This window comes from Lycium barbarum, chromosome 10 (genome assembly GCF_019175385.1).
Source record: "Lycium barbarum isolate Lr01 chromosome 10, ASM1917538v2, whole genome shotgun sequence".
In the NCBI taxonomy this organism is placed as follows: domain Eukaryota; kingdom Viridiplantae; phylum Streptophyta; class Magnoliopsida; order Solanales; family Solanaceae; genus Lycium; species Lycium barbarum.
In genome coordinates this window covers 124,922,346-124,943,244 of record NC_083346.1, presented here as the reverse complement: position 1 = coordinate 124,943,244, position 20,899 = coordinate 124,922,346, and positions in this window count along the sequence as shown.

Below are 20,899 nucleotides of genomic sequence, written 5' to 3'. Positions count from 1 at the left end.
ACAGGAAGGTTGATCCCAACTTACAGATACTTTTCTCTTTAACCATACCTGACTAACTCTGGATTAATCGAGTAGGCCATTAAGGAATTGAAACATTTCCTATCAAGAAATTTTCTTTTCAGGCTCGAACTCAAGACTTTTGATTAACGGTGAGATAATCTAACAATTTCACTATATGTCACGCGTAGTCATCAACCAACTTATTTTAACTTATTCGAGTATTCTACTTCATGATATGTACACATGGAAAATGTAAAGCACTTCAATTTGCCTTTTACACCTTACATGGTACAAAGAAGGGATAATCCTTCTTTCCTTTAAAATCAAAATCCACTTCACGAACTCAAATGTGATATAACAGCTTTAAAAGTAGGTAGGTTAGGGAAGGATTAGGTCTTTTTGAAATTAGCTTAATGACCCGCAATAATAAGTTTTGTGATTGATTTCTTTGAGCCAGCTTCTTTTCTGTGCGTGATGGAGCACAAGGTTCTAGAGTGATGAGATATAGCGTACAATCCATGCACTGAGCAAGCAACAAGCATTTCATACTTCACCGTCTTCTACTTAGCTGTTTTGTCTTTTAAAACAAACTGAAAACCGTAATTAAATGCTTCTAATTACTTGAATCTTTTTTAGATTAAAGTATTTATAGGTCACTTTTGTCAATTGCGATCTAAAACTCGCGTTTCTCTTTATATAACTCACGCATATGATTGCAATTTATCGTTATTATGAGATACAATTTATGAGTTGCATTCATAATTGTTGTTTTAAGTCCCGTTTATCAATTGCGATTTATAGCTTGCATTCATATTTATAGAGTTTCTCAACTGCGATTATAAGTCACGTTTATCATATGTGATTTATAATTCGCGTTTATCAATTGTGATATATTTATTATTCCTGTTTCGAGTCTAGATGTGATTTATTTATCAATTGTAATTTATAAGTTTGATTATAAATCATGATTTATACTTTACGTTTATAGTTGCGATTTATAAGTCGTATGCCTGGATCAGACGTGATGTATAAGTCGCAATTATATATGTAGGAAATCAATCCGTGATCTGTATTGATGTATGATAGTCAATATATACAAAGTAGGTATGTAACTGTCAGCATAATGCTAGGCTAAATTATAGGACCTAATTAGCTATACATAAGGAAGAGATCACGTCTAATATACATTTGCTAATTATGAAAAGATTATGCCAATATTTATGTTGACTATTTCATAGTCTATCACACCCCCGCAGTCAAAGCGGGAGGTTGTTGTACGCTTAGACTGTCCCTGAAATCATCAAAAAGTACGCGCGGAAGACCTTTAGTGAAAATATCTGCAATCTGGTAACGGGACGGGACGTGAAGAACACGAACTTCTCCACGGGCAACTTTTTCACGTACGAAATGTATGTCCATCTCAATATGTTTAGTGCGTTGGTGCTGAACTGGGTTACCTGATAGATATATGGCACTAACATTATCATAATAAACCAATGTAGCTTTCCGGATGGGACAACAGAGCTCCAAAAGAAGGTTTCGAAGCCAACAAGACTCAGAAACGACATTAGCCACACCAAGGTATTCGGCCTCGGCACTCGACTTAGACATAGTAGGTTGCCATTTGGATGACCATGAGAGTAGATTATCGCCAAGGAAAACACAGTAACCGGATGTGGATCGGCGAGTGTCTGGACACCCACCCCAATCTACATCTGTATAAGAAACAAGAGAGGCAATGGAGGATTTATACAGATGGAGACCAAACTCAATAGTACCCTGAATGTATCGTACAATGCGTTTAAGAGCCTTTATATGTTCAACTTTTGGATCGTGCATGTGAAGGCATACTTGTTGAACTGCATAGGAGATGTCTGGTCTTGTGAACGTAAGGTACTGCAACGCGCCGGCCAACTTACGATATTGAGTTGGATCATCACAAGAAGCCCGGCAGTGGCGCCAAGTTTGGCTTTGGTGTCGATCGGTGTCTGACTTGGCTTACAAGCAGTCATGCCTGCACGCTCTATAATATCTGCTGCATAATTTTTTGAGAGAGAAACATGTCATGTGAAGTACGGGTAATAGCAATACCCAGAAAATAGCTTAAAGGGCCCAAATCCTTCATAGAAAATTCGGCACTAAGCAGAGACATGATGGATTTTCTGAGAGCATCTGAAGAAGCTGTGAGAATAATATCAACAACATATAGCAGAATGTAAGCCATGTCAGAACCTCAACAATAAATAAAGAGAGAGTGATCAGATCGGCTATGTGAAAATCCAATAGTGGAGACATAGTCTGCAAAATGTTGGTACCATGCACGGGGAGCTTGCTTAAGCCCATATAATGATTTCTTCAAGAGACAGACATGATGAGGATGTTTTGGATCCTTAAATCCAACAGGTTGATGCATATAAGCAGTCTCATTAAGATTACCATGTAGAAAAGCATTCTTGACATCCAACTGATGAATGGGCCAAGAGTGTACAAGTGCAATGCTCAATACAGCACGAATAGTATCCGGTTTGACAACCGGACTGAAAGTCTCGTCGCAGTCAACTCCAACCTGTTAAGACCTGCCATCACCTACAAGACGGGCTTTGTGCCTCTCAAAAGAACCATCAGATTTCTTTTTATGACGAAAAATCCACATAGAGCAAATAAGATTCATATCAATGGGACGGGGTACCAACTCCCACGTCTTATTTTTAATTAGAGCATCATATTCATCAACCATGGCAGCTTTCCAATTGGGGTCATTTAAAGCACTCACCGAATTTCGCGGGATGGGCGAAATGGAAGTAGTGGTGGAAGTGTTTAAATTAAACGGTCGTTTGGCTTATAAATCCCATGTTGGCTTCTAGTAGCCATGCGGGTGGGTTGCTGTGCAGTGGTAACAGGTGCAGGGATTGGGCTTGATGGCATTGGGCCAACACTGGGGGAAAGGGACGTTAGACTTGGTATGGACAAAGGGTTGGGCTGGCGTGCTACTGGACGGTGGGTTGGGGATTCTGTCGGGTGGGACGTGGGCTCAACTGGTGGATTGGGCTGTGACAGAAAGTGCAAAGTGTATGGAGAAATCCCTTGGTCCAAAAAATCATAAGAAGTTGGGGTTGGTTTGTGTAATTTTGAGAAGGGAAATTGATTTTCCTCAAAGATGACATGCCTTGATATTATGATTTTGTTGCTTGATAAATCATAACATTTATATCCCCTATGGTTCAACGGATATCCCAAAAATACACACGGGGTGGACCTTGCTTGCAACTTATTAATAGTTGTAGATCAATCCGTGATCTGTATTGATATATGATAGTCAATATATACAAAGTAGGTATGTAACTGTCAGCATAATGCTAGGCTAAATTATAGGACCTAATTAGCTATACATAAGGAAGAGATCACGCCTAATATACATTTGCTAATTATGAAAAGATTATGTCAATATTTACATTGACTATTTCATAGTCTATCAATATATATGGTACTACATCAACACGTCCTAGTTGTAGAATTCATCACATGTACATGCTTGGATTTGTTTATTCATAATATAGTTACTAGTTTATTTTAATGACATATCGTACAAACCACAATGATGATGCTAAGAGCAAGCCACGATCGATGACGATGAACTTATGAGGTATACTATGGGACTATGGGGTACGTACTAGTAAGTATATACAGTATATACTTGTAAAGGAAATGGTGAAAATTTAGCAGCAGTTTATTTTATTTTAGATTTTTGCTATAAACAATATACAGGCAGCAAATCCATCCATCAGGCCAAGCAAGAAGAACTGAGTTAGCTAAAAAAGATACTACTAATTTTGTAATCAATATAAACTTCGACTGTGATCTTCGAATTTTTGGTTTCGAATTTTCAGTTGCGAGCCTATAAATTAAGCCTTTTTTTTCTCATAAAAATGAACATTCAAAAAAACGTATTCATGTAAAATTATCTTAATAATTCCTTATTCGCACTAAACTCTTAACCGCAATTTTTTTATTTTTTATAAAAATAACTAGATATGGAAAGGCCCGTTTTACGGGCCCAACATTATGATTATAAATGGGCAGTTTGCTGGATTGCTCTTCGCTGGGAGTGGTCTTTAATTTTTATCCCTCAAATTGGTGGTCTTTAATTTTTGCACTCTGCCTTTATAAAGTCACACCCCTAGCAGGAGTATTGTCATACCCCATTTTAACCGAAGTTAAATTAGAAGTATGACGTATTGGAGATTCCTATTTTTTGTTTTGTTTTAAGGAGTCGCCACCTAATTATTTATGGTGAATTAGGACACTTGAAGTTTATTAAAGTTAGGTTTAAAGTTAACTCTGTTTAAGGTCTGCGAAACTTAAGACTCTAGGTAAGGGTTCAATTAGTCTAAAGGAAAGGTATTAGGCACCCTTTAAGACCCATTAACAATGGTTAACCGACCGGACTTATGATTAGTTAGGCTAAGTGTAAATATAGTATTATAGGAAAGAAAATAGCTTTATAAATATAACTAAAGTTGTAGATAACTATGTGAGAATGCTAAATAGAACTTGTATAAAAATAATAATTTGTATAAAAAAGTATTTCTAATGCTATTTTGAAAACACGACTTATAAATGTTATTAAGTCTTTAAACGAAAGTGTAATAGTGTTGTTTAAAATAATACTTGTAGAAAACATAATAATTTGTAAAAAAAAAAAGATTCTAAAAGATGATTTGACAAATGTGATCTTTAGATAAAATGATGTTATATGAATATGGTGGCATAGGAATACCTAGACTTATATTCTTAAATATGATGAAAAGGCCATAAGTTTCTTTCTATTTTTTTATCACTCTTTGATTTAACCAATTTCAGCTAAAAAATATGTACAATTGGATGAAGCTTAAGAGAATGTTTAGGGAATATATTTAAGTTTATATATGCATATTAATGATGTTTTGAAATTTCTAATACAGTAAGAATGAAAACATGATATTAATCCAAAATATATATCTATGGCTTCACCCTTGAAAATGGCTTTAATATAGATAAATATTATAGATGCTATAAATAATTTGATATGAAAGAAGGAAATGAAACTAAGGAATTAATTAATTATTGTTTCTTCCTACCCATTTTTACTAAAATCAAACCCACTAATTCTGCTAAGGTTCACCTAATCTAAGCAAATAAAAAAAACAAGTAAAGTGTTAGTCATATAGTACAAATTAAATCCACGAAGTAAAATAAAAAATAGAAGAGTGAAATGATTTAAATGGGTTTAGCCCATTTAGGACTGCTACTGTTCCCGCTACTGTTATGGGCCTCAGCCCAGAATATGTTTTTTGATTTCTTGGCTGCGGATGGGGCTGACTCGAGAAGAAGATTTTTGTTGGGCTTTAACCCAACACCGAATGCAGGAGATGACAAGTCCCTTTGACTCGTATGCGATATCATCATGCATAAAAAGGAAAAGAAAAGGATTAGTATGCTATCAATAAACAAGGTTAAACATGTAAAATATAACTCAAAAACAAATCAGTATATTATGCATATATCGTGTATATTTAAGTATATTCCATGTGTACACCTTCATAGTCAACAAACAGCAACATGGACCAAGTAAAGTATTATGAGGCTGATTGAGCATATAACAAGAAAAACAAGCACTCAGAGTAATTGTAAAAATTTGTGGAAGCACTTTCAGGATGCAAGACAGCAAATACCAATTGTAGTTCTATATAACGTTTAGACAGTAAGGTGAACAGATTGAACTAATATGGACCAACTAGGCCAGTCCCTACATTGATCATATTTAGTTAAGGTGTTGATAAAAGGGGAAACTATCCTCAGAGATCAAATGAACAAACATGTACATATTCAGAAAAAATAGAGGTGCGAGAAAATAAAATACAATGGCTTAGGCATGTGATACACTTAGTTCCTTATAATTAGTCATGCAAAATCCTTATGCAAGTGATCTGGCTCAGTATGTGTAGGTAGAATCATAGCATAGGTCCAACAACTTTCAACTTAAAACAAGGTATATTAAACATGTAATGAGAAAAGGAGTTAAACCCACATAATGGATCCTCGTTCGGATTAGATGTACACAAAGAGTTTTAATAGCTACACGGGCAACTGAGCAGCAGCCCGTATCAATTAAGCAACGACCAACACCAATCAACAATGTTTGGCCAAAGTGACATGGCAACAGGGATTCAGCCAGATAATACAGAGAAAAAAAAGATAAGGCTCCATACACACTCTAACAGAGGCAGGAAAATGACAGAAAAAAGAGCAGAGGAAAGCAGCAAGCAGCAGTATCATTACTATCACTTAAATTTTGTGAAGGACAGAGTATAATCTATATATGAGATGGTTTCTCGGAATTCTACTTGGCTCAAAATAAAGTTTCTGATGTTCTTGTTTAGAAAAGTACTGGAACTGCTGGTTTCAAAACAAAGAATATTTAAGCCGGATAGTGTATCCTATTTAACAGTTTAGACAGGATGATAGGAGGGCAATAATTGACATTATGGCAGCGGGTTTAGAACCCATGCAGCTGTAATTCGACTGACCAATCCAAACACCGTGTGACGACAAAGTATTCAAACCAGCAGGCAGAGGTAACACCAAACAGATATAATTACAAGTAAAACCAGTTGATGACCAGATTATCCCTTTTGAATTCAACAAATTTCATGTAAAGCAATGCCAAATGAAAGATTTCCACATTTTATCCGAGGACTTGCATACAAACAAAAAAACAGAAGGACATTTGTTTCACCATAGGAGGCTGTTCCATCACACTTTATTTGACACAATTCACATATATACATCATGTTTCTTAAGTTGGCAGTTTCCATATCGAACTTAAACAAACTTTGATTCTGAACCTAGACTTCAACTTGGGCATTCAACGAGGCACACTAAACTCGGAGAACAGATTGGGACCGAGACAACAACACTAAGCATATTTGTGACTACTAATCCGCAAATGCGACTAACTACCAGGACGGACTGAATAGAGAAGCCATCACGTTTAACTCCATATTCTGAACTGATCTATTCAAAACCAACATATAGTCGCAGAACCAAATAACTACTGAAGCAAGAAAAGTAAATAAAGGAAAAGGATTGGAAAGTTGTTATTTTCTTCTACATACTGACATTTTCAAACAGCCTTATTTCTATATCAAGCTGAAATTGTGAACTATAGAAAATCTTTCTGTACCAGATTACTTAATCGCAGTTGAAATTAGCCCTGCTAAGGCATAATGCAATATCTGGTCGCATAATAGCAGTAATTCAGACCCAATAAAACAATCCTTGATCAAAACATCAACTCACAAACATTGTTTAACTAACATAACCAGCAGGTAAATTAAACATTACTCGTTACTAAACCGAAATTAGACTAACTAAAACTTGAACATACGCAATACTACTCAGCTGCTAAACTGAAATTTAACCAAACTGAAGCAACAACATACACGAACAACATCACAGACTTTAGATTCGAAATAAAAAGAACACACTGACCTTTTGTGGGTGCAGTGAAGTGGGGCGTTGAGGTCGTCGAATCTACTCTCTCGTTATGAATAGACCCGAACACGACGAACGATTCAAACTTCAGATTGAAACATACCCGAAAGTTTATGTCGAGTAAATGTTCGAGAACAGATGATGATTGATCAAAAGTGTACGAAATATAAGGGTAAGCTCTGGGAAACGCTGAATAATCATTTTTTCAAGAACGCTAAGCCAAAAAACCTCCCCTAAATGTTGAGTAATTATGTTGTTTTTATACAAAGCTATGAGGAGAGAGAGGAGCGTATGGGAGAGAGGAGCGTAAGGTAGGGTGGGGTAGCGGCGGTGATGATGAAAAGGGAAAAAGAAAGAGAGGTAGGGTAGAAAGGAGGGAGGCGGCTGAAGTGGAGGCGATGATGATGAAAAAGGGAAAGAGAGGAGCGTGTGTCGGCTGTGGGTGGAGAGTGGGGTCGTCGGCGAGGTGGGGACGAGGAGCGTGGGATGGAGGGTAGCGGCGGAAAGAGGAGGAAGAGACAGAGGGAGAGGTGAGGGTAAAGAGAGAGAGAGAGGTGAGGCGGAAAGAAAAGAAAAAGAAAGAGAAAGAAAAGAGGGATTAGGTTTAAGGGGTGGGAATTGGACCGGGTCCGGTAAAATTCATTTGGGCTGGACCGGGTAAGATGTGGGCTGGTCTGGGTAGAAAAAATATGGGTTGGGTATTAAAATGTGGGGTTGTTTAATTGGGTAGGGAAATGATATTATATTTGTATTTTGGGCCATTAATTTGGCTGAAAAATATTGGTCCTTCCTCCGCTATTTAATTATTTTTGGGATTCTAACTGGTATAATATATATTATGTAATTAATAATTAATATGTAGAAGAAAATAAATATTTTGCAAAAATGTTGTCTTGTAATTAATTTAACGATTCCAAACTCGAAAAAATGAAACGATGACGAGCATTTAAAATTTGTGATAAAGTAATACTTGTAATGTTGAAAAAATAAAAGTAGCAAAAATAATAGCGGTGAAAATAAAGTATTTAGCTTATCAGTAAATTTAGAAACCCGGGTAAATTAAATAGGAAAGGGACAAAATTGGGTGTCAACAGATGCCCCTCTTCGACCGGAGATGATGTAAGAATATTCGGGCGAATAAGTTGACGTAGTAGCCAATTTTGTTTGGACCAACGAATATGAATTTATAAGAAAGTACGATTTAGGAAAATTTGATGGCAAATATTATGAGGGTCGAAGGAATTATGGAAAACTATAGCCGAATCTCAGTTTCGAGTTGCCTACCTATCTCGGGCTGCACGAGAATCAGGCCATATATAATTCGAAAGTTTTTGTGGATTCATAATCTAGCGGGGGGTTGTAGACAGGTGACGAGAACGTTCAAGAATGGAACACGTGCTTATAGCCTCCTAATTATAAATGTGGTGCACAACACACCCATAAGTAGGACTCTACTAGGCACGGTGTAAATTCTTCAAAGATGCCCCAGTGTTGAGTTATGGAAACGCTGGGGATGTAGAAAGGAATATGAGATTGTGAAAAGAGTAGATTCAGTAGAGTTTTAGCGGGAGATGTGAAAGAGAAATTAACCTACGTATCACATGTTTGTGGACGTAGGCGGATTGAGTTCGAGAGTAGATTCACGACCTTTGCTTGTGAGTTTGGTATTCCTCTTCAGCAAATTTGCCCCAGTTCACTGCGTAAGATAAAGTTCCACGTTGTGTTGCATCTCTGCAGGTTGTACATTCTGCCAAAACTGAGATTCATGTCAAAATTAGTAATAATGTTGAAAGTGTAAAATTATAAAGAGTGTAAAATGATAATAAATATGAGTGTGGGAATGAAGATGAAGCCATATGGCCAATGTTGTCTCTGGTTGTCTTCAGGGACTTGAATGAATGCGTGATGCGTATGCTGAGGATATGATAAGGTCTCTAGTTGCATTTGAAGATGATAGTGATAAGGTCTCCGGCTGTCTTCCGGGACTCGATGATAAATGATATCTGCGAATTTTAAGGTAAATTCATTAAAGTGGTAAGGTAGATGATGAAATAAAGGAATGAAGTAAGGAGTAAATTAAGTGTATAGCCGTTCGACTTATGCAGGTAAGGCCGTGTAGCCATGCGATGTCTCCGGTTGTCTCCGGGGACTTGATGATATGTCTCCGGTTGTCTTCGGAGACTTGATGCTATGTCTCCGGTTGTCTTCGGGACTTGATGTTATGTCTCCGGTTGTCTTCGGGGACTTGATGCTATGTCTCCGGTTGTCTTCGGGGACTTGATGCTATGTCTCCGGTTGTCTTCGGAAACTTGATGCTATGTCTCCGGTTGTTTTCGGGGACTTGATGCTACATCTCCGGTTGTCTTCGGGGACTTGATGCTATGTCTCCGGTTGTTTTCGGGAACTTGATGCTGTCTGCGAAATTTAAGGTAAAATTGTGGAAGTAGGAAAAGTAGATGATGAAATAAAGAAATGAAGTAAGGAGTAAAATAAGTGTATAGCCGTTTGGCTTATGCAGGTGAGGCCGTGTAGCCATGCGATGTCTCCGGTTGTCTTCGGTGACTCGATGATATGTCTCCGGTTTTCTTCGGAGGCTTAATGATAATTTCTGTAAGGTTCAATGTAAAATCGTTAGCATTGGTAAAGTGAATGATAAGGTAGAGAGTAGTGTCATAGTGTAGCCGTCTGGCTTATGCATATGAGACTGTATAGCCGTTCGATGCCCCCGGTTGTCTTCAGAGACTCGACGCCAATCCTGTAAAATTCAAGATAAATATGTGAATTCTTATTTTAGGGTAGAATGACCCAATATGTCCTATTTTAGGGTGGACGAACCCAAGTATCCTATTTTAGGGTGGAAGAACCCGATATCCTATTTTAGGGTGGAAGGACCCAATATGTCTTATTTTAGGGTGGACGAACCTAATGTATCCTATTTTAGGGTGGAAGAACCCGATATCCTATTTTAGGGTGGACGAACCCAAGTATCCTATTTTAGGGTGGAAGAACCCGATATGTCCTATTTTAGGGCGGACGAACCCAAGTATCCTATTTTAGGGTGGAAGAACCCGATATCCTATTTTAGGGTGGACGAACCCAAGTATCCTATTTTAGGGTGAAAGAACCCGATATGTCCTATTTTAGGGTGGACGAACCCAAGCATGTCTCCGGTTGTTTTCGAGGACATGATGCATAAGCCGTGTGAGGCATTTAAAGAAAATGATATCCTATTAAAGGCGGACGAGCCTAAAATGTCCTATTTTAGGGTGGACGAACCCAAGCATGTCTCCGGTTGTTTTCGAGGACATGATGCATATGCCGTGTGAGGCATTTAAAGAAATGATATCCTATTAAAGGCGGACGAGCCTAAAGTGTCCTATTAAAGGCGGACAATCCTAAAGTGTCTTATTAAAGGCGGACGAGCCTAAAGTGTCCTATTAAAGGCGGACGAGCCTAAATGCGGTGCGTTTGCGAACAATGATGTTGTCCCTTTGTCGGGCATTTAAAAGTAATAATGCAATGCGATGCGGTGCCTTTGCAGTGCGGGCATTTGAAAGCAGTAGTGCATATGCAATGCGATGCTTTTGAAGAAATGATGTCCTATTAAAGGCGGACGAGCCTAAAATGTATAGTTATTCTCGGGGTGTGATATTGATGCCTCCAGCGGTCTTGGGAGATGCCTTCAGCTGTCTTTGGAAACTTAACAATGATTCCTGCAAAGTTCAGAGTAAAATGGTTAAAGCTGGTAAAGTATATGATAAAATAATTGATAAAGTATGGAGTAAAGTGGTGGAATAGCCGTCTGGCTTATGATGTTGATGGTATCGTGACAGGCCAAATTCAGGACACGTAATCTTGATTTAATTCGCCTTCAATCTCGTCAACCTACAAAAACAGGTATATAAAGTCATAAAACTATTGTGATAAAAATAAATTAAAAGATAAGGTTGGAAGTAAAGCCGTATGGCTTTTGAGGCGAGGCCACAATGGCCAAGCGATGATTTTAGCCGTGATCGATAGACTTGACTGTTGATCTCGTGGCCTTTTGATTCCTGCACTCAAAGAAAAATTCTTAGTTTGGGAGGGGGAAGTTGATTCGTGTTGACTCGAAGTTTGACGTTGTTGGCGCTCCATTCGTCTTGTTTGTTTGGATCTTGCGATCTCCGTTCAAACCTCGGTAGATGAACAGTAGTGAAATAATTAAAAGAAAGTATTTCATTTGAAAGGTAGGTATGTAAGTATATGTATAAGGAAATGTAACTATACGTATATAAGTTGTGAAATATGTATATATAAATGTATGTATGTAAGGAAAGATATATATGTAAATGTATATATATGTAAGTTGTAAAATATTCTGCCAACTTCAGATTGTGACACTTCTAAAGTAATTGGTCTATAATACTTCCCGTCTGGTAGCCTCAATATTGTCGATGTCCAACCGTTCTTTCGTCTATATTTTTCAAAATATGCCCCAGTTTTGGGTTCAGAAATGGTATGCTAAACTTATGTTGTGGTGTGACCGAACCTTATATAGGTTGCCTATGTATCCTTCCAGGGAATCAGGTCAGAACGTAGTTCGTAAGGTATATAAGAATGGTTTAAAAATTTCTAATAAGGGGACCGAACCCGATACGGATTGCCTACGTATCCCACCAAAGGAATCAGGTCAGCGTAGTTCTATTATACAAATGGTAAAAGATTTGTTGGATTTTTATCTAAGCGTGACGGACCTGTATGTTGATAGTCTACGAATCCCGCCGAGGGAATCAGGCTATATGTAGTTCTCCTTGTATAAGGATTTTTGGATTTTCTATTATAATACAACCGAACCCTATATGGGCTGCCTACGTATCCCACCACGGGAATCAGGTCGGAACGTAGTTCGTATGCATAAGATATTTTGGACTTTTTGTTCTAAATACAACCGAACCCTATGTGGGCTGCCTACATATCCCCCATGGGAATCAGGTCAGCGTAGTTCGTATGCATGCAAAATCATTTGATTTTTTTTTGTTCTAAATGCAACCGAACCCTATGTGGGCTGCCTACGTATCCCCCATGGGAATCAGGTCAGCGTAGTTCGTATGCATGCAAAATCATTTGATTTTTTTTTGTTCTAAATGCAACCGAACCCTATGTGGGCTGCCTACGTATCCCCCATGGGAATTAGGTCGGCGTAGTTCGGATGCATGCAAAATCATTTGATTTTTTTTTGTTCTAAATGCAACCGAACCCTATGTGGGCTGCCTACGTATCCCCCATGGGAATCAGGTCAGCGTAGTTCGGATGGTTGTTAAAGGAACGGTTTGCGAACTAGGTTGTCTTACCTAATGTCGTCCTTTGATCTCTTCTTGGATTGCTAGCTTTCAGGCTTATGTTATCACCTATCGGCTATTTCAATTCTTTTGAGTGGAATCTTTTCTTGTCCTCTAGTTTCTCTGTTATTCTCTTGGGATGTATGTTGTCTTATTCGTACATTTCATGTCACAATCGTAGAGTTGACAGTTTTGATAAATAAAGTAGAAAATAGATGATTAAGGAAAATCAGAAATGCATTCATATTTTTGCAATTCAAGCTTCCACAAGGTGAAACAAAACAAACAAAATTTTGGGTACAGTTCAAGCATCAAATAAAAGAAAACAAGTTCACTACATGTTCATGCTACCAAGGCTCCCGACGGATCGGGGACGGAGTACAAGTCCAATTCTTCAGAGTCTCCCCTGGTTCAGCACTTCGTGTGATAGGTGTCTCGATGTTGTGAGTAGTTGTAGCAGTAATCTTCATGTGTGTTTGTCTTTGGATTGTTCACGGGAACGACAAAAGTTGATGAAAGGTCCCTTTCCGCACTGGACTCCTTCAAATCTTGGCATCTCCGTGAGCAGGCAAAGGATTGTTGACCACATTGGGCTTAGCTTCAGCGAGCTGGATCACTCCTTCCTTAATCAGGGCTTCGATGTTGTTTTTAAGCCCATAGCAATCTTCAATGGCGTGCCCAGCCACTCCAGAATGGTAGGCACAGCGCTTGGAACCATCAAACCATTTTGGGATAGGATCGGGAATTTTCCCCTCAATCGGTTATATTACGCCTGCTTCTTTCATTCTTTCAAACAATTGAGCCAAGGGTTCAGCGATCCGAGTGTAGTTACGGGTGTTTCTGGTGTCAAGGTTTGGACGAGCTCTAGGTGCAGCAGGTGGTTGATTTTGGTAAGTTGGAGTTTGGATGGGTTGATACGGACGTGGGTTTTGATGTGGAGGTGCTCGGGGTTGGTAGTAGTTAGCTTGGGTGTTGTAGACAGGGTAAGGAGATAGTGGAGCTTGGTAGGTTTCGGGGTAGTGGTAAGGGTAGAAAGGTTGTTGTGGGTGGTTAAAATATGGAATGGCTTGGCTCGGCTCCTGCCCTCGGACGTTCATGACTGCAGCGACATCCTCCTTCTTCTTTTTAACCCCGTTGATAGAACCAGATTGAATAGCTTTGTTTATTGCTTGTAAAGCAATAAGATCCTGAATTTTCCCCGATTTGATTCCTTCTTCTAAGGCTTCTCCCATTCGGACAACTTCTGTGAATTTTTGTCCCATCATACCTATCATTTTCTCATAAAATACGCCAGTCTGGCATTCAATGAAGGTAGCAGTCATTTCTCTATCATTCATCGGAGGTTGAACCCTGGCCGTTTCTGACCTCCAACGCAACGCATACTCGCAGAACGTATCAGTTGACTTCTTGGTTAACTTAGTCATGTAGACTCTATCTGGCGTGATATCGGTGTTAAAACTGAATCTGTCCATAAAGTCTTGTGCCATGTCACTCCAACCACGCCATTTACGGACGTCCTGTTGTGTATACCAAGTAAGAGCCTCACCAGATAAGCTTCTTATGAAGAGCTTCATCCTTATGTTCTAGTCTCTACCTACTCCAACCAGTTTGTCACAATAGGCCCTTAAATGCGTATGAGGGTCACCTGTCCCATTAAATGTATCAAATTTCGGCGGCTTGTAGCCTACGTGCAAATCGACGTCAGGCTGAACACAGAGATCCTCGTATTCTACACTCTTAGTTCCCCTAGCAACTTGAAGGTTTCTCATCGCTTCTTTGAGAATGTGAATCTCTTTTAGCAACATATCGTCTGCCCTTGCTTTTGCCTCTTTTTCCATTTTCTCGTATTGATCCACCTCGGGTTGGAACCTGACCGTTACTGGGTTGGTAAAGGCTTGTGTTTCTGCGGCATATACTGGAGGAACATATTGCGCATTTGGAGTGACAAAATTTCCCCCTTGTATATGCTGGGTTGGATAAGTTTGGGCGGTGGGAGTGTTTTGGACTGGAAGTGGTGTGTTATAAGTGGTGTTTGTAGGTGGTTGATTTGGTGGGTTTAGAGAAGTGGTTGTGGGTAGTGGATTAGTGTTGGTGGGTAAAGGAACATAGGGAGTGTTAACTAGCGATTGACTTGGTGGGTTGATGGGTGGTGGATTATGAGTAGCATAGGTAGTGTAGGTGGGTGGTTGATTTTGTGGAGGAGTATAGTTAGTGTAAGTGGGTGGTTGATTTTGTGGAGGAGTATAGTTAGTGTAAGTGGGTGGTTGACTTTGTGGGGGAGTATAGGCGGATGATGGATTTGGTGGATTTGCGGGGGTGATTGGAAGTAAGTTGTTGTTGATAGGTGCATTGTTTTGTGGAGGAAAATGTTCAGGAACTGGAGATTCGAGTGATGGAAAACGAGGTGGGTTTGGTGCAGTATTTCTAGGTTCAGGGGGTGGACTTTGGAGTGTGATGGATAAATTTGTCAAGTCCTTAACCCGATTTAGTTCTCCACGCAGATTCTCAATTTCTTGAGTCAGGCGGACGATATGTTCATCATGTTGAATAGTAGTTCTGTGTTCAGAAGTCTCGGGGGGATCGCTAGAGATCACGATGTTTTCCAAACCAGTTGAAATAGATGCGGCTGGATCAGACATAATAATTTTTTTCCTTGAATAGCCCAACTACGTCGCGGTAATGATGATGTCTTTGACATTGTGAGGTAAGGATGGTCAGCCAGCTCGAGTGTCAACACGAATCAACTCTCTTTTGGGAATAAGATAAAGAAACATAAAGTATAAATGATGTTAGTCTCGTGAACATCTTTAGGTAAAGTCATTATCACGTAAAGTCAAGTAAGTCATGTAGCAAATAATTCATCAAATAAAGTCAAACAAGTTGTCAAACAAGTATAAACGATTATATCAAAACAAATAACGCGTCCTAATATGCGTGTGACCTCTTTGTGCCAGAGGTGGGCCTAACGTTTTTTTGAAGGGTAAAGTGTGCCATAATATGTCATCCCGTTGCTTTTGATTAATCAAAAACAAATTATATTTCTCAAAAAATAAAGTACAAAATAATGTAATATTTATTACATGTCAAATGAATACGACATAAAGTGTTTCCTAATCTAAATAAAGTAAATAAAATTTCTATGTCTAACTTTCTAGCTCCATTTGTGATGCCCTTGATCTTCGTCATTTGTTGTACTCCGATGCAAATGCATACCTGTCATAGAAACGTTAGTCATTCCCTTCTTCCTAAAGTTTAATTAATTAGAGCAAATAGTCGATATTTAGGCACAGTTATCCTTCAAACATGCATATAAAGTATGATTGGTGTCACTTGGGGTCGTGAACCCGCTTGGACGTTTGGATAAAGTCATCTAATGGGCTTAATACACCAAGGGTATTAAACCTCCTACGATATGAAATGTATGCTCTTAATAAAAGGTGTTGGTTTAGCTCTATCCTAGGTTGACTAGGAGTGGGTTTACTAGACGCAAGGTTCCCGAGCGGACAACTCGAGTGAGAAGGCTACGCGGTCCCCGTTACTCGGGCACCTCGCGCATACGCCAACTCTCCTAAAATTTGGATTCTATGAAAGAAATTTGCGGGTGCACAAAACACACCTCGCGTGTACGTGTGATAGTGTGAGTTTCCAGAAGTGGAAGAAATATGAACGGAATGACAATTTATCAAAGCAGTAACACATAAACAGTTTATATCAAAACAAATAGTTTATCTCAAACAAACAATTAATAGCATGTAAAAACAGTTAACGAAAAAAAAAAGTAATTTCCAATAAGCACACAAAGCCTATTTAAACTAAGTCTGTTATGGTTAGAACATAGGTTTAATCCCCAGCAGAGTCGCCAAGCTGTCATACCCCATTTTAACCGGAGTTAAATTAGAAGTATGACGTATTGGAGATTCCTATTTTTTGTTTTGTTTTAAGGAGTCGCCACCTAATTATTTATGGTGAATTAGGACACCTGAAGTTTATTAAAGTTAGGTTTAAAGTTAACTCTGTTTAAGGTCTGCGAAACTTAAGACTCTAGGTAAGGGTTCAATTAGTCTAAAGGAAAGGTATTAGGCACCCTTTAAGACTCATTAACAATGATTAACCGACCGGACTTATGATTAGTTAGGCTAAGTGAAAATATAGTATTATAGGAAAGAAAATAGCTTTATAAATATAACTAAAGTTGTAGATAACTATGTGAGAATGCTAAATAGAACTTGTATAAAAATAATAATTTGTATAAAAAAGTATTTCTAATGCTATTTTGAAAACACGACTTATAAATGTTATTAAGTCTTTAAACGAAAGTGTAATAGTGTTGTTTAAAATAATACTTGTAGAAAACATAATAATTTGTAAAAAAAAAAAGATTCTAAAAGATGATTTGACAAATGTGATCTTTAGATAAAATGATGTTATATGAATATGGTGGCATAGGAATACCTAGACTTATATTCTTAAATATGATGAAAAGGCCATAAGTTTCTTTCTATTTTTTTATCACTCTTTGATTTAACCAATTTCAGCTGAAAAATATGTACAATTGGATGAAGCTTAAGAGAATGTTTAGGGAATATATTTAAGTTTATATATGCATATTAATGATGTTTTGAAATTTCTAATACAGTAAGAATGAAAACATGATATTAATCCAAAATATATATATATGGCTTCGCCCTTGAAAATGGCTTTAATATAGATAAATATTATAGATGCTATAAATAATTTGATATGAAAGAAGGAAATGAAACTAAGGAATTAATTAATTATTGTTTCTTCCTACCCATTTTTACTAAAATCAAACCCACTAATTCTGCTAAGGTTCACCTAATCTAAGCAAATAAAAAAAACAAGTAAAGTGTTAGTCATATAGTACAAATTAAATCCACGAAGTAAAATAAAAAATAGAAGAGTGAAATGATTTAAATGGGTTTAGCCCATTTAGGACTGCTACTGTTCCCGCTACTGTTATGGGCCTCAGCCCAGAATATTTTTTTTGATTTCTTGGCTGCGGATGGGGCTGACTCGAGAAGAAGATTTTTGTTGGGCTTTAACCCAACACCGAATGCAGGAGATGACAAGTCCCTTTGACTCGTATGCGATATCATCATGCATAAAAAGGAAAAGAAAAGGATTAGTATGCTATCAATAAACAAGGTTAAACATGTAAAATATAACTCAAAAACAAATCAGTATATTATGCATATATCGTGTATATTTAAGTATATTCCATGTGTACACCTTCATAGTCAACAAACAGCAACATGGACCAAGTAAAGTATTATGAGGCTGATTGAGCATATAACAAGAAAAACAAGCACTCAGAGTAATTGTAAAAATTTGTGGAAGCACTTTCAGGATGCAAGACAGCAAATACCAATTGTAGTTCTATATAACGTTTAGACAGTAAGGTGAACAGATTGAACTAATATGGACCAACTAGGCCAGTCCCTACATTGATCATATTTAGTTAAGGTGTTGATAAAAGGGGAAACTATCCTCAGAGATCAAATGAACAAACATGTACATATTCAGAAAAAATAGAGGTGCGAGAAAATAAAATACAATGGCTTAGGCATGTGATACACTTAGTTCCTTATAATTAGTCATGCAAAATCCTTATGCAAGTGATCTGGCTCAGTATGTGTAGGTAGAATCATAGCATAGGTCCAACAACTTTCAACTTAAAACAAGGTATATTAAACATGTAATGAGAAAAGGAGTTAAACCCACATAATGGATCCTCGTTCGGATTAGATGTACACAAAGAGTTTTAATAGCTACACGGGCAACTGAGCAGCAGCCCGTATCAATTAAGCAACGACCAACACCAATCAACAATGTTTGGCCAAAGTGACATGGCAACAGGGATTCAGCCAGATAATACAGAGAAAAAAAAGATAAGGCTCCATACACACTCTAACAGAGGCAGGAAAATGACAGAAAAAAGAGCAGAGGAAAGCAGCAAGCAGCAGTATCATTACTATCACTTAAATTTTGTGAAGGACAGAGTATAATCTATATATGAGATGGTTTCTCGGAATTCTACTTGGCTCAAAATAAAGTTTCTGATGTTCTTGTTTAGAAAAGTACTGGAACTGCTGGTTTCAAAACAAAGAATATTTAAGCCGGATAGTGTATCCTATTTAACAGTTTAGACAGGATGATAGGAGGGCAATAATTGACATTATGGCAGCGGGTTTAGAACCCATGCAGCTGTAATTCGACTGACCAATCCAAACACCGTGTGACGACAAAGTATTCAAACCAGCAGGCAGAGGTAACACCAAACAGATATAATTACAAGTAAAACCAGTTGATGACCAGATTATCCCTTTTGAATTCAACAAATTTCATGTAAAGCAATGCCAAATGAAAGATTTCCACATTTTATCCGAGGACTTGCATACAAACAAAAAAACAGAAGGACATTTGTTTCACCATAGGAGGCTGTTCCATCACACTTTATTTGACACAATTCACATATATACATCATGTTTCTTAAGTTGGCAGTTTCCATATCGAACTTAAACAAACTTTGATTCTGAACCTAGACTTCAACTTGGGCATTCAACGAGGCACACTAAACTCGGAGAACAGATTGGGACCGAGACAACAACACTAAGCATATTTGTGACTACTAATCCGCAAATGCGACTAACTACCAGGACGGACTGAATAGAGAAGCCATCACGTTTAACTCCATATTCTGAACTGATCTATTCAAAACCAACATATAGTCGCAGAACCAAATAACTACTGAAGCAAGAAAAGTAAATAAAGGAAAAGGATTGGAAAGTTGTTATTTTCTTCTACATACTGACATTTTCAAACAGCCTTATTTCTATATCAAGCTGAAATTGTGAACTATAGAAAATCTTTCTGTACCAGATTACTTAATCGCAGTTGAAATTAGCCCTGCTAAGGCATAATGCAATATCTGGTCGCATAATAGCAGTAATTCAGACCCAATAAAACAATCCTTGATCAAAACATCAACTCACAAACATTGTTTAACTAACATAACCAGCAGGTAAATTAAACATTACTCGTTACTAAACCGAAATTAGACTAACTAAAACTTGAACATACGCAATACTACTCAGCTGCTAAACTGAAATTTAACCAAACTGAAGCAACAGCATACACGAACAACATCACAGACTTTAGATTCGAAATAAAAAGAACACACTGACCTTTTGTGGGTGCAGTGAAGTGGGGCGTTGAGGTCGTCGAATCTACTCTCTCGTTATGAATAGACCCGAACACGACGAACGATTCGAACTTCAGATTGAAATAGACCCGAAAGTTTATGTCGAGTAAATGTTCGAGAACAGATGATGATTGATCAAAAGTGTAAGAAATATAAGGGTAAGCTCTGGGAAACGCTGAATAATCGTTTTTTCAAGAACGCTAAGCCAAAAAACCTCCCCTAAATGTTGAGTAATTATGTTGTTTTTATAGAAAGCTATGAGGAGAGAGAGGAGCGTATGGGAGAGAGGAGCGTAAGGTAGGGTGGGGTAGCGGCGGTGATGATGAAAAGGGAAAAAGAAAGAGAGGTAGGGTAGAAAGGAGGGAGGCGGCTGTTGACACCTAATTTTGGCTCGACGTGCTTAAAATTAACGTTTTGGGGGGCCCTGATTCGTTAAAGAGCACGAAATACATTTTTTACACATTTTTACATTTTTTCAACAATTTATTGATGATTATCCTTATTTTAGGAATTTTCTCGATTTATTGTCATTTTTCAAGAATCATTATTTTGCACATGTACAGCGTAATACTACATTTTTTTGTGCAATTAATAAATCTTTCTTAATTTTATAGCAATACATTTTCATATCATAGACATTAATGTTTATATTTTATACTTGCGTTATTATTTATACATGTATTAATTAACTATATTTTAGTACAGTCTGACAGTGCAGAGAAAATCGGAGTAATTAATTTTTAAACGCAGAGTAAAATCCGATCAAGTCAAGGTTTCACCACTTTTTTAAAAAAAAAGGATTAAAGTAAGCATTGAGGAGACAAAA